This window comes from Polypterus senegalus, chromosome 2 (assembly GCF_016835505.1).
Source record: "Polypterus senegalus isolate Bchr_013 chromosome 2, ASM1683550v1, whole genome shotgun sequence".
Lineage (NCBI taxonomy): Eukaryota > Metazoa > Chordata > Cladistia > Polypteriformes > Polypteridae > Polypterus > Polypterus senegalus.
In genome coordinates, this window is record NC_053155.1 from 307,539,831 (window position 1) to 307,553,902 (window position 14,072).

General features: G+C 43.9%; 1 long non-coding RNA gene across 1 annotated transcript; it reads left to right on the forward strand.

The window, feature by feature from the left end:
- Nucleotides 1-477: 477 nt before the first annotated feature.
- On the forward strand, nucleotides 478-8,745 carry LOC120524047. Its single transcript, XR_005632735.1, has 2 exons — nucleotides 478-803; nucleotides 6,471-8,745. It is a non-coding gene; the product is annotated as an uncharacterized LOC120524047 (long non-coding RNA).
- Nucleotides 8,746-14,072: the final 5,327 nt, after the last annotated feature.

A 14,072-nucleotide genomic window follows, 5' to 3' on the forward strand; every position in this document is an offset into this window, starting at 1 on the left:
AAGTAGTGTGGTAGACAATAAGACGTTAGGGACTTTCAAAACTCGACTTGATGTTTTCTTGGAGGAAGCAAGTGGATAGGACTGGCGAGCTTTGTTGGGCTGAATGGCCTGTTCTCGTCTAGATTGTTCTAATTCTAAAACTATGCCGAACGTCCTAAAAATGTGAGAGCACGTCGCGTCTTTTCCTTGAAGTAAAACTGCCATCGTGACTGCATTTTTCAATAATTACAATAAATTCCTACTTATATTTTGAAAAAAGGACTTTCCTTTCTGGAAATAATGTCAGGCACCTTTGGGTAATTGAAGCAGAAATAGCACTCGGTGATCTGTCCAGGCGTGGCCCACACTGTGTGGCATGTGAACAAACCGGTTCGTCACATAATGTGTACATCATGTGACAATGGTTTTGAAGAAAGCGCTCTGTATTGATGGAATTCTTAGCCGGCCCCACTTCGTAAGGCTGGGCGCTCCGCCATGTCCCCATTTATATAACAGTAGAATCGGAGAATGGGACGCTCTACAATTGGATAGCAACTATTTTTTCACAGAGCACGTGAGGGGCGTGCCACTTGCTTTTTTTTAGGCCGTCACTCTGCAACGGGAGCGCAGCTTGTGTAGACAGCGAACGCCAGTGGGTGGTGACGGCGAGTCTGCATTTTCCTATAAACGAGAGCCCTCTAGGAGTCGGAGCGCAAAGTGTCAGTGGTGGATGTCAGGTAATAAGATCGAGCCAGTGATGGAAAGGCACCACGGGAGAGGGAGAGAGGCAGAAGACGGCAAACCGAAAGTCGAAGATCCGCAGGGTAGGCACCTCGTGTTTATTTTATTTTATATTGTTGTTGTAGTTCACGCACCTGTTGGCTGTTGAAGTCGGCAGCCAGTGCGCTAAGTGATGAACACCGATGGACGTAGCAGTGGGCTGATTTGAGTGGCTTTCAAAATTATTGGTTTACTTGAGCGTACAACTGATCCGAAATATACTGTCCAAACGTCACAGAGAAACCTGTTACAGGTGGGTTGAGGGGCCATAATTTATGAGTGAAGAAGCACAGTCTACTCGCATCTGTCTAGATGGGCATCTTAAGTCACAGTTGGATTGATCTACAAGTAGGGTTACCACTTTTAATACAAAAAAATAAGGGACGCATACTGCAGCGGGGGCCACATCCCTTGGGGGCCAAGACCACAGTGATCACAGGCCCGATATTGATTCAAAACGGGACGCGCAATTTCATTCTCAAATACGGGACGATTCTGTATTTTAAAGGACGGGTGGCAAACCTATATCAATCTACAAGCCTTATATATGTCAAGAATATGTGTGAGCGGCATGCGCCTAGAATTCCCCCCCTTTCGTCTAGAAGTCTTCATGTCTTTCTTTTCAGGGCGTTAGTTTTGGTGTCATTACTGTGGTCCACCATATCAGATATGGTATCTATAGAGCGTTCCTGTAAAACCCACCGGCGTCCCGTCCAGAGCTAGTTACGTTGAGATCCTGATTCTCCGTGCCTTTTTAATCGGAAAGACGGAGGCTGAATGTGAATCGACAGCTCTGTCTTTGACATTTTATGTTCGATTGGTTATTTAGAGAGTTGGTATAATATTGAGACGTATACGAGGGTTGCTTATAAAAGCCATCTTCTTACCAGCTAATGAATGGCTTTGTCGTGGGGCAGCTGGAGCCTATGTCAGTAAGCATCGGGCTCAAGGCAGGAACAACAATAGACAACAATATGGAAGGCACAACATGCAAAATAAAAACGCTACATAAGATTAACAGGGAAGGCACTGCATTAACCGATAAGGAGAATGAAATTTCATCTACTAGACAGGCAGTAAGCTTGTTTTCAGTCGCATTTTGCCCATTGGTAAACTGGCACTAATAAACAGATTTTGAAAGGCACTATATAATACATGTGTATCATAAGTAGAAATGAAAATCACTCCGCACTTGATAGACAGACATACAAGCTGGGTTTCACTCGCGTTTTTGTACATTGGTGTACTGACGTAAGTATAGTAGGCATTATAAACCTTCACACACCCCAAAAAGGCACATACATATATACATATTAGATACTAGAGAACCATTTAGACAAAAAAGGCACTATACTGTACATATGAAATATTAGACAGAAAACCTTTTTTCAAACACGTTTTCCCCACTGACTTGTTGATATAAATAAAATATCTATCTAGAGTCAGATAGATATTTAAAGAGATAGGGGATATAAAAGGCGCTATATAAATATAAAAAATGCTATATACATATAAAAAAAATAGATATATAGCTAAAAAGGCACTATAGCTATTAGGTACTAGATAGAGCGAGAACCTTTCTTTCATACTCATTTTTAGCCACTGACTTGCTGACTGTACAGTATATAAGGAGCTATATGGATATGAAATCAGCTATGTATAGATATGTAGATTAAAGGGCAATATACATATTGGAGGGACGACAGTTTTTCCCCATTGACTTGCTGACGTAACAACACCTGAAAGCCAGTATATAAGGTGCATAAATAGATAGGGGGTATGCACAGCGTTATATGGATATGAAAGATGCAATGTATAGATAGATATGAAAACAAGAAGATATTCAGCATATTATAGATTCACACAAGAAGAACCTTTCTTTGAAATGCATTTTAACCATTGACTTTCTGATTTAAATACACTATTAAAAGTCAGTAAATAAGATACACAAAGTGATAGATGATATAAAATGTGCTGTATGGATTTGAAATCTGAAATGTGTAGATATGTAGACAAAAAGACACTATATATGAGACAGATGACAGTTTTTCCCCACTGACTTTCTGACGTAAATACGGATGAAAGTCAGCATCTAATAAGATCCAGAAATAGGTGATATATGGATATGAACGGCTATGGATAAACATCTAGACAAAAAGGCGCTATACATATTAGATAGATGAGAGTTTTCCCCCACTGACTTGCTGACATAAATATACGCAAAACTAGTTAATCTGATACATAAATAGATAGGGGATATAAAAGGAGCTATATGGATACGATATACGCTATGTATGGACAGATACATATAGTAGACCAAAGGGCGCTATACTTATTAGTCAGACGATCTTTTTTTCCACTGGCTTTCTGATGTGACAACTAAAGAAAGTCACTATATAAGACACAGACATAGATAGGTGAGATAAAGAGTGCTGTATGGATTAAAGAAACGCTATGCATGGATAAATACCAAGTCACTTGTCAAGACCGTTTTTTTCCTTACTGACTTAAATAGATATACAAGGCACCATAAGAGAGAGACTGAGAGACGGAGGATTTATGTTAAAAGGTCACGTTTATTGGATAGGTTGATAAGAAACACGTTGCCCCGCTGTGTGGTTGGTGTGTGTTCAGGGTCGGCACCACCATTAAGTCGTATTAAGCATTCGCCCTCCGGCGCAGATCATAATATGGGTTTAGGTTTGGAATCTTTTTTTTTTTTTTTTTGGTGGTAGACGCACGGGTTAGCTGCCGAACAGTTAGTTGGCTCACTAATGAGCTTGGCATTGGGCGCAAAATAACCAGCACTGGCACTTTGCTTTCTGTGCTAGCTCGGTTTGGCTCCAGTGCCACCCCTACCGCGATTCTTTTCAGGAATAGGCGGGTGAGAATGTGGCAGCCTGACACCAGATGGACAGCAGATGGATCGCTCCTTGCCATCGTACTGATTGACATCTTACTTTAGTCACAATAGGCGCAGGTTTGATCACATAATGAACGTTTGTTCAGTTATTCCATCTTAATAATAATAATAATTAGGGCTGTCAAAGTTAACGCGTTAATAACGTACTCTAACTTAAACGCCGTTAAAAAAATTATTGCCGTTAACGCAGGTTCTTTTTGACCCCACGACATTACTGTAGATCAAGCTGAGCCTGCAAACCGGATGCATGCCACTCCTAGCCTTCAAGTTATTTCTCGTAGAAGTCACTCCATATTCCTAATTGAAGTTGAACAATTGAAAAAGGTCCATTAAATGGGAAGTTCAGTTTCAAAACTTTGCCCGATGGCTCACTGGATAAAACTAAGGTTGTGTGTAGTAAATGTCAAGCCGAATTAAGTTATCACCAGAATACAAGCAGCCTACAATATCCCATGCAGGCCAAGCATCCATTTTACACAAATAGCATTAGTCCGGGTAATAATGTGACAGACCACGCTTGACAGTGTTTGGCAGAAACCAATGGGCGCATCAACCTTCAGCAAATTAACGGTAGCAATTGCTAAATGGATAGCCACAACATGCAGACCGATTTACATAGTGGAGAACGATGGTCTGCACGACATAATTCAGATCGTGTTCAACGAGCCAACTTATTAATTACCCTCGAGAGCCACAGTCGTAACTAGGATACACAAGCTGTATGATTCAGAGAGGGCAAAATTAGCCAAGGAGTTGGAGTTCACGGAGACGGTCGCCCTTACTGGTGACTACTGGACATCACTTGGAAATCACAGCTACCTCAAGGTTACAACCCGTTATTTCGATGAACAGTAGAAACTGCATTCACATGCTTTGACGGTCATGAAAACATTAGAGGGACATCATGCGGAAACATGCACCGAGCAGGGTGACCAGATGGGTTCGGCTATAAAGGATGACACCGACAGTCAAAAAGGAGGACAAATAATTACCAAATAAATTTTGCAATTCCAAAGTTACCATACGTGACATATAGTGGTTACAATTCAGTGAACAACCTAAAAAACTGAAACTCGAATATTATCATTAGATAATAAACATAAATTAAACAATGTCTTTAGAAAACAAAAACGTACGTTTACACCTATGTCATGTCATACTACTCAGATGATCCAACTTTCCGTAAGTGGTCATTGTTTCCAGCAATGCAGGTGTTGAATTCGTGACACAATGTGTTCTTGAAGTTGTACTTTGTCAGAATAATTCCCCAGACAGATTGAGAGCCTGTTTCTCTCCTTTGTCCACTGAGAGGTGATGAGCGAGAATGCTCGTTCGACGCTGGCGTGGTTTAATTTGTCTTGTGACGATCAGAAAACGTGCATTTTCCCTTTTCAGTTTTAGACTTTTCTGTTTCTGTTGACATTTTACAAAAACTTCTTAGTTATTACTTTTTTTAGACAATCAACTACTAACCGCTGTCCGTTGCGCCGTTGGGCGGAAATAGCATATAAAACAGTGTTGCCGCTACTTGATGTTACAATTATTGATACCGTGATAATGTAACGTAATGTCACGTGGTGACGCAGATGAATGGAGAATGGCCGAAGGCTGCTCATTCTCAGTATATATCATATGTAATTAGTCAAAAACGGTCAACTCTGTTTGTTGAATCTGCTCGATTCTGTGAAAGGAGGACATTTTAATGAATTTTTGGAATGCCTGGAGGACAGAGGAAACCATGTTAAAAAAGAAGAGGAGGACATCTGGTCACCCTATTTATGGATGTAGCAAAGCAGTGGGACGTTGAGAATAAAGTAAGCACACTCAGTACAGATAGTGCACGGAATTTAATTTCAGCGGTGAGAGAGCTGCCTTGTAGCGGGGCTACATAGTAGTAATAGTGTTGTTTGTGTTCGTACCATCTTGTTTCCATCGTCCCGTTTACTGTTTGTGTGTGTCAGTTACGGGGACGGATGATGGAAGGAGATCGCAGCCCCAAATCTGGAAAACACCGGTTTTCAATTAATCAATTACATTCGTCACAGGACTATAAAAACAATCAAGAGGAAACAAGGAAAAAGGAGGAAAGAGAGAAGGAGACATTCATTTTACGACCACGAACCACTTGTACCTGCTGTATTCCACATCGCGCATTTCCATCCAGTTTGTCTTTCATTACGCCAGACTCACTCAAACACCCTCATCACGAGAGACCCTGGGTCGGATCATTTTCCACCATCGCCGAGGATACACGGTGAGGCTGTTCCATTTTGTTCCGGGAATTACAAACACTCCATATATCGGTTAACCAGTCATCTGCATTCAGGACAATTGTTACTCGGACTCAAGTTCACGACCGTTCATTTCCATGCTTCATTCATTCTTTTTTGATATTTGTGTTGTTTGTTATATGTTAAAAGGGGAAAGGGAGGGGTTGTTATATTCATATAGGGATTTGTCACGGTGTTGATTTGGTGGAGGGATATTTATAATTTGTTTAGCTTGTCTGTTTCATTTAATACAATTTATCAGTTTAAGTTTACATATCTGCTTTTCTTTTGTGCTTTTTTACACCGTCGATTGTGGGGGAAAAGGTTTAATTTGTTAAAGGTATGGCTTGATTAAGATTTAACATCAGCAATTAATCCAGGCCACAGGTCTTGGAGGTGTAGCTGCCGGCCGGGTAAGGGGTTGGCCGTTACATAAGTGGTGCCCTCTCTGAGGAATCTAAAAAAAAAATATTGCCGTCTATATATATATATATATATAATCTATCTCTTCCCCTCAGAATAACATCATGTCTGTAGTGCGTGCCGAACTGGACGACACCATTGCTTCACTGCGGTGTGAGGAAGGAGTAGCCGGGGCTCGCTACGTCACGGTCAGAGCATGTTCAGCGGTGCAGGAGGTGGTAGATTCTTTACAGTCGCTGTACCTTGAAAATCACCATGGACCTGAAGAGGATGGCCAGGAAGATGTTTCGCCTCCGTGGAAAGATCTGGCGCAGCAACTTGCTCATGTAAATGAGAGGGTCTGTGAGGTAGCTGAAAGCGCATTAGGACGCGAAGAAGCCTTACGGACCCGCATCAGCAGCTCCCAGGAGGAGATGAAAGAATATGTTAATGAACAACTTAAACTCCTGGGACAAGAGATCGTGCTGTGCCTCCAGAGGCGGGATCGATGCTGGCGAGAATCTCTTCAGGGGGAAGTCAGGAAGAGTCTCCAGACATACTGTCAGTCACCTATCCACTCGACACCTCGGGGGTCGCCAGGTGCTATATACGTTACCCGTCCTCCCACCCCTGGGGTACGCCTGGCCTTCCCCAAGCTGGGGGCTCAATATTCTACATATATACAATATTCAACTTTGTGGAAGAAGGGGAGGCGTATTTGGCCGTCACACCTTTGACAGTCAAAGAACTTTTGGGAGTGATAGGGGCCTCCCTTTCTGGGCCAGTGCGCAGCTGGTGGCTGACCGCGAAGAAAAACATCACGGACTGGGGATCCTTTTGACAAGCTTTCCTCGCAGCTTTTCTTCCTGAGGATTATGAGACCGAACTTGAAGACAAGCTGCGATCCATGGTGCAACTTCCAACACATTCCATCTGGGACTTTGCCTATGAATATAGGGCTTTGTGTTTAAAGTGGCGGCCAGCCATGTCCAAAGAAGAGGTGGTCCGCCGCATCCTTAATGCCTGTAACCCGCGGCTAGCTGGGTGTCTCAGGGGGGTTGTCGGGTCGTTTGAAGATCTGGTTAGGGTTGGCTCACAGGTGGAGCGGGACTGGGGTAACTCCAAGTCGTACTGGAGTAAAATACAGTCCAGTACAAAAGAAACCCAGTCTTTAAGACCCCAGCGGGTCAAGCCTGGCCGGTCGGAGGCCGATCTCACGATTATGCAGGTCAGTGCGTCCATCCTGGTCGTCCCAGTGTCGCTGTGGGGGTGGCTGGTGGATGCTGTGGTGGACACCGGAAGCCATCATACCCTCATCAGACATAGTATTTGGAGGAAGATTTGCCGACCGTCAGATAAAATGACACCTGCCCCATCTGTCCGATTCTTGTTGGCGGATGGAAGTGAACACAAGGCTTTGGGCAGAGTCCCCCTGAGGTACAGCGTACTGTCCACCACCTGGGAAATGGAGACCTACGTTCTGGATGACCGGCACCTGTCCGTCCCGTTACTCCTTGGGCTAGATTCTTTAACAGCAATGAAGATGACTCTATCTATCTATTCATCTCTGTCCCAGGGGGTATACGGTGCCAGGGGAAGGGGTATGCGATTTTGTACATAAGCCTAGGGAAGACTTAAGTCTGAAGCCACTCAAGTTTTACGCAGCAGTGAGGAGGGAAAATAAAACCTCAGCGGCTGCCCCAGTGGAGGAACAACCCGAAGAGGTCAGGCCAGTCCTGAAGAAGTGGTCGGGGGGTATGGACAGAGAAATTGGGAGTCGCACGGCAGGTTACCCACGCGATTCATACCTCCGATGAAGTCCTTGTGAGACACCGGGCGTATCAGGTTTCTCCACTGAAGAAGGATATTAAGCAACATCTAGACAAAATGCTCGCTGAGGGAATAATTGAACCATCATTCTCCTCCTGGGCGTCCCCTGTAGTCCTAGTAAAGAAAACAGATGACACCTTTCATTTCTGCGTGGACTACAGGGGTGTGAACGCGAAGACAAACCTGGATGCATATCCCATGCCCCTGGTTCATGAAATACTCGAGTCACTGCATGGAGCAGCTGTTTTTAGTACATTGGACCTCCGCAGTGGCTATTGGCAGGTGCCGATGGATGAGGGGAGTAAAAAGAAGACGGCCGTAATCACCCCTGAGGGCTTGTTCCAATTTAGTTCCAGATCTTCCATGCCATTTGGCCTAAAGAACGCTGGTGCCACTTTTCAACGGCTCATGGAACAAGTGCTGAGGGGGTTAATCGGGAAAATCTGCTTTGTGTACATTGATGATGATGTTATTATTTACTCCCCTTCAATTGAACAGCATCTCCAGGACTTGGATACCATCTTTCCTCGTCTCCAGCAAGCACACCTCACCCTGAACACAGTGTACCTTCATTCAGCCCCAAATCCATTTCCTCTGGCATATCGTGTCTGCAGAGGGGGTTGCTGTAGACCCAGAAAAGATTTCGGCCATCCGAGACTACCCCACCCCCACAGACTTAAAATCTTTACAGCGTTTCTTGGGATTGGTGGGGTGGTACCATAAATACATCCCTCGGTTGGCTGACATAGCGGCTCCCTTAAACCAATTAAGAAAAAAGCATGTCCAGTGGGAATAGACCAAAGAATGCCAAGAAGGAGTTGAGCAACTGAAAGAACATCTACAAAAGCCACCCGTCCTGGCCCAGCCTGATCAACGGCTCCCTTTTCAAGTACATACGGACGCCAGCAACCTGGGGCTCGGGGCCGTGCTCATCCAAAAAAAGAATCAGGAAGAGCGCGTCATTGCATATGCTTCGCGAGCGCTGCACGGCACCGAGCTCAATTACTCAACAGCAGAAAAGGAGTGCCTGACGGTAGTGTGGGCCGTGGAAAAATGGAAACATTTTCTAGAAGGGGTTGATTTTGAAGACCATCATGCTCTGACCTGGGTGTTTAATCACCCGAAGACATCTTCCCGACTGACCAGGTGGGTGCTGCGCCTCCAGAATTTCACCTTCAAGGTGACGTACCGGAAGGGCTGTAGTAACATCGTGCCTGACGCTCTGTCTAGGGCATCAGAGTCCTCGGGGATGGTGTGCTTGGCAGAAGCGAAGAAGGTATTTCCATCACTACCTAGTACCCTTTATGATCTGGCCCAAGCACAAGCTTCCAGCCTTTTTTGCCAAAATATTCGGAAGAAGCTGGATAAACAGCGCACTGACCGGGTACACTTTGCGGACCTCCAGGGAGTTCTGTATAGATCTGTTCCATCATCTTTGGGGGGCCTGCAACAACAACTTGTGGTCCCGGAGGCGCTCATCCCTGAGTTTTTAAACTTTTTTCATGACAGCCCTTTAGGTGGTCATCTTGGCCGGACGAAAAACCTCTTGAAGATTCTGGGGGTGGCGTGGTGGCCATCGGTCCGGACAGATGTTTGCCGCCACGTGAACTGCCACACGTGTCAACAACTGAAAAACCCACCTGGTAAATCATCAGGGATGTTGCAATCGACGATCGCAGTTGGACCAGGAGAGACTTTGGGGGTCGATCTGATGGGGCCATTCCCGATGACCAGCTCACGGAAGACTGTCCTGATGGCGGTAGTGGATTATTTCTCTAAGTGGGTGGAGCTATTTGCACTGTCGGATGCCCGTGCCAGCAAGGTGAGCTCCACCCTGAACAATGAGATATTCACCCGATGGGGGGTCCCCAGTTCACGAGTTCAGTCCTTGATGATTTCTATACAGCCTGGGGAGTGAAGTAGCACTACCCTGGTAGCACTAGGCAGACAGCTGAAGGGCCCGTTCGACCGACTTTTACCCGAAGCCCCTAGTTCACAAATCGCCCTTCAGAATAACACTTTAAAATTAGAAGAATTCCGGAGGAGAATCCAACAGAGTTTGGTGGAATCGACGTCCAGACATGCCCGGCGGAAGGAAGCACACTTCAAGCCGGGAGACTTGGTCTGGACTAGAGCCCACCACCTCTCGGACACCAGCAAGCGGTTCTCCGCCAAGCTTGCACCTAAATAGTTAGGTCCAGCAGTAATCGTGAGACATACCGGTCCAGTTAATTTCCAGATTCAAAGGGGTATTGGCACTAACTCCAAGATTGACATTATTCATGTAGCCAATAAGCCGTACTTTGGCCCTCCCTTGTCCAAGGTTTTTTGGGGAAATGTAGCGGGGCTACATAGCAGTAATAGTGTTTGTGTTCGTACCATGTGCGTCTTGTTTCCTTCGTCCCGTTTACTGTTTGTGTGTGTGTCAGTGAATGGAAGGAGATCGCAGCCCCAAATCTGGAAAACACCGGTTTTCAATTAATCAATTACATTCCTCACAGGACTATAAAAACAATCAAGAGGAAACGAGGAAAAAGGAGGAGACAGAGAAGGAGACAATCATTTTACGACCACGAACCACTTGTACCTGCTGTATTCCACATCGCGTATTTCCATCCGGTTTGTCTTTCATTACGCCAGACTCACTCCAACACCCTCATCACGAGAGACCCCGGGGTCGGATCATTTTCCACCATCGCCGAGGATACACGGTGAGGCTGTTCCATTTTGTTCCGGGAATTACAAACACTCCATATATCGGTTAACCAGTCATCTGCTTTCAGGACAATTGTTACTCGGACTCAAGTTCACGACCGTTCATTTCCATGCTTCATTCATTCTTTTTTGATATTTGTGTTGTTTGTTATATGTTACAAGGGCAAGGGAGGGGTTGTTATATTCATATAGGGATTTGTCACGGTGTTGCTTTGGTGGAGGGATATTTATAATTTTATTTAGCTTGTCTGTTTCATTTAATACAATTTTATCAGTTTAAGTTTACATATCTGCTTTTCTTTTGTGCTTTTTTACACCGTCGATTGTGGGGGAAAGGTTTAATTTGTTAAAGGTACGGCTTGATTAAGATTTAACCTCAGCAATTAATCCAGGCCACAGGTCTTGGAGGTGTAGCTGCCGGCCGGGTAAGGGGTCGGCCGTTACAGCCTTTTGAACACTTGCCATGCATCGCGCACAGCATTCAACATTCTGTCACAGTGTCTTTGTACAATACTGTAGTGAATTTGACGGCGCACTTTCCAAATGCCAAAAGGTGGCGGGGCACTTCAAGCACAGTCCACCAAATACTGCAGAATTTAAGAAACAGCAAGTCGAAGTTGCGCATGGCCTGAAGACTGAGACACTTGTACAAGACGTGTCGACTAGAAGGAGCTAGCGAAATGAAACGAACAGCCACTAAGAGATGCACTAGTCCAACATAAAACTAACGTGGTCATGCCAACAAATGCTGTGCAGGAGAAACTTCAGAAGCTGGAGGCATTGCTCGAACCCTGCAGGTAATACGCCTGTGTTTTTTTTTTTTATCTTCTAGCAATCTCGCATGCTGTTATTGAAATATGTGCGTCTCCATCAATCATTAAATACAGTGGGATGCAAAAGTTTGGGCAACCTTGTTAATAGTCATTATTTTCCTGTATAAATCGTTGGTTGTTACGATAAAAATGTCAGTTAAATATATCATATAGGAGACACACACAGTGATATTTGAGAAGTGAAATGAAGTTTATTGGATTTACAGAAAGTGTGCAATAATTGTTCAAACAAAATCAGGCAGGTGCATAAATTTGGGCACCGTTGTCATTTTATTGATTCCAAAACTTTTAGAACTAATTATTGGAACTCAAATTGGCTTGGTAAGCTCAGTGACCCCTGACCTACATACACAGGTGAATCCGAGTATTTAAGGGGTCAATTGTAAGTTTCCCTCCTCCTTTAATTTTCTCTGAAGAGTAGCAACATGGGGTCACAAAACAACTCTCAAATGACCTGAAGACAAAGATTGTTCACCATCATGGTTTAGGGAAGGATACAGAAAGCTGTCCCAGAGATTTAAGCTGTCTGTTTCCACAGTTAGGAACATATTGAGGAAATGGAAGACCACAGGCTCAGTTCAAGTTAAGGCTCAAGTGGCAGACCAAGAAAGATTTCGGATAGACAGAAGTGACGAATGGTGAGAACAGTCAGAGTCAACCCACAGACCAGCACCAAAGACCTACAACATCATCTTGCAGCAGATGGAGTCACTGTGCATCGTTCAACCATTAGCACTTTACACAAGGAGATGCTGTATGCGAGAGTGATGCAGAGGAAGCACAAACAGAGCCGCTTGAGGTCTGCTCAAGCACATTTGGACAAGCCAGCTTCATTTTGGAATAAGGTGCTGTGGACTGATGAAACTAAAATTGAGTTATTTGGGCATAACAAGGGCGTTATGCATGGAGGAAAAAGAACACAGCATTCCAAGAAAAACACCTGCTACCTACAGTAAAATATGGTGGTGGTTCCATCATGCTGTGGGGCTGTGTGGCCAGTGCAGGGACTGGGAATCTTGTCAAAGTTGAGGGACGCATGGATTCCACTCAGTATCAGCAGATTCTGGAGACCAATGTCCAGGAATCAGTGACAAAGCTGAAGCTGCGGGGCTGGATCTTTCAACAAGACAACGACCGAAACACTGCTCAAAATCCACTAAGGCATTCATGCAGAGGAACAAGTACAACGTTCTGGAATGGCCATCTCAGTCCCCAGACCTGAATATAATTGAAAATCTGTGGTGTGAGTTAAAGAGAGCTGTCCATGCTCGGAAGCCATCAAACCTGAATGAACTAGAGATGTTTTGTAAAGAGGAATGGTCCAAAATACCTTCAACCACAATCCAGACTCTCATTGGAACCTACAGGAAGCGTTTAGAGGCTGTAATTTCTGCAAAAGGCGGATCTACTAAATATTGATTTCATTTCTTTTTGTGGTGCCCAAATTTATGCACCTGCCTGATTTTGTTTGAACAATTATTGCACACTTTCTGTAAATCCAATAAACTTCATTTCACTTCTCAAATATCACTGTGTGTGTCTCCTATATGATATATTTAACTGACATTTTTATCGTAACAACCAACGATTTATACAGGAAAATAATGACTATTAACAAGGTTGCCCAAACTTTTGCATCCCACTGTAAATTGAAGCACACATTTTAATATTTCAAGTTTCGTATCTACTCACGTATAAGTCAGGTCTTGAAACCAGAAAAATCGATCATAAAATGAGACCCCGATTTATATGCCTGTTTAAAAATGTGACACTTAATTATTTTTTTTTTTACATCTTCTTGCCTCCTCCAATCTCGCGCCAGTTTCTCAGATGTATCGAATTTTGATGCAGCAGCGCAGTTACCAATTTCTTTTGCCACTTCAATGACTTTTAATTTAAAACCAGCTTCATATTGTCTTCTGATCGAACGCTCCATCGTAGATAAGGGATACTCTTATGATAAAGGTGTATGAGGGTGTGAGATACAAAAAACACAAATCAGTGCAAACATCACTTCGGAACAGTTCAGGTATTACCGTGTGGTCACGTAGGCACAATATAAAGAAAAAATGGCTGTATGCTCCGTGGTTACTCTCTCAGGTGGGTGTTAAAATATTACAGCCTCATGGACCAATAGCTTGAGTTTCACACATTCGACTTGTACGGCCGACATTATAAAATACAGGAAATTATACAGTAAAATCAAGCCCTGACTAATCCACGGGAGAACTTAAACACGAGTATATACAGTAAGTGATACAACATTTCTTCTTTATTATGTATTTCTAATTCATGAAATAAAATTATATTTCTAATGAATACCATGATTTAGAGTGGCTT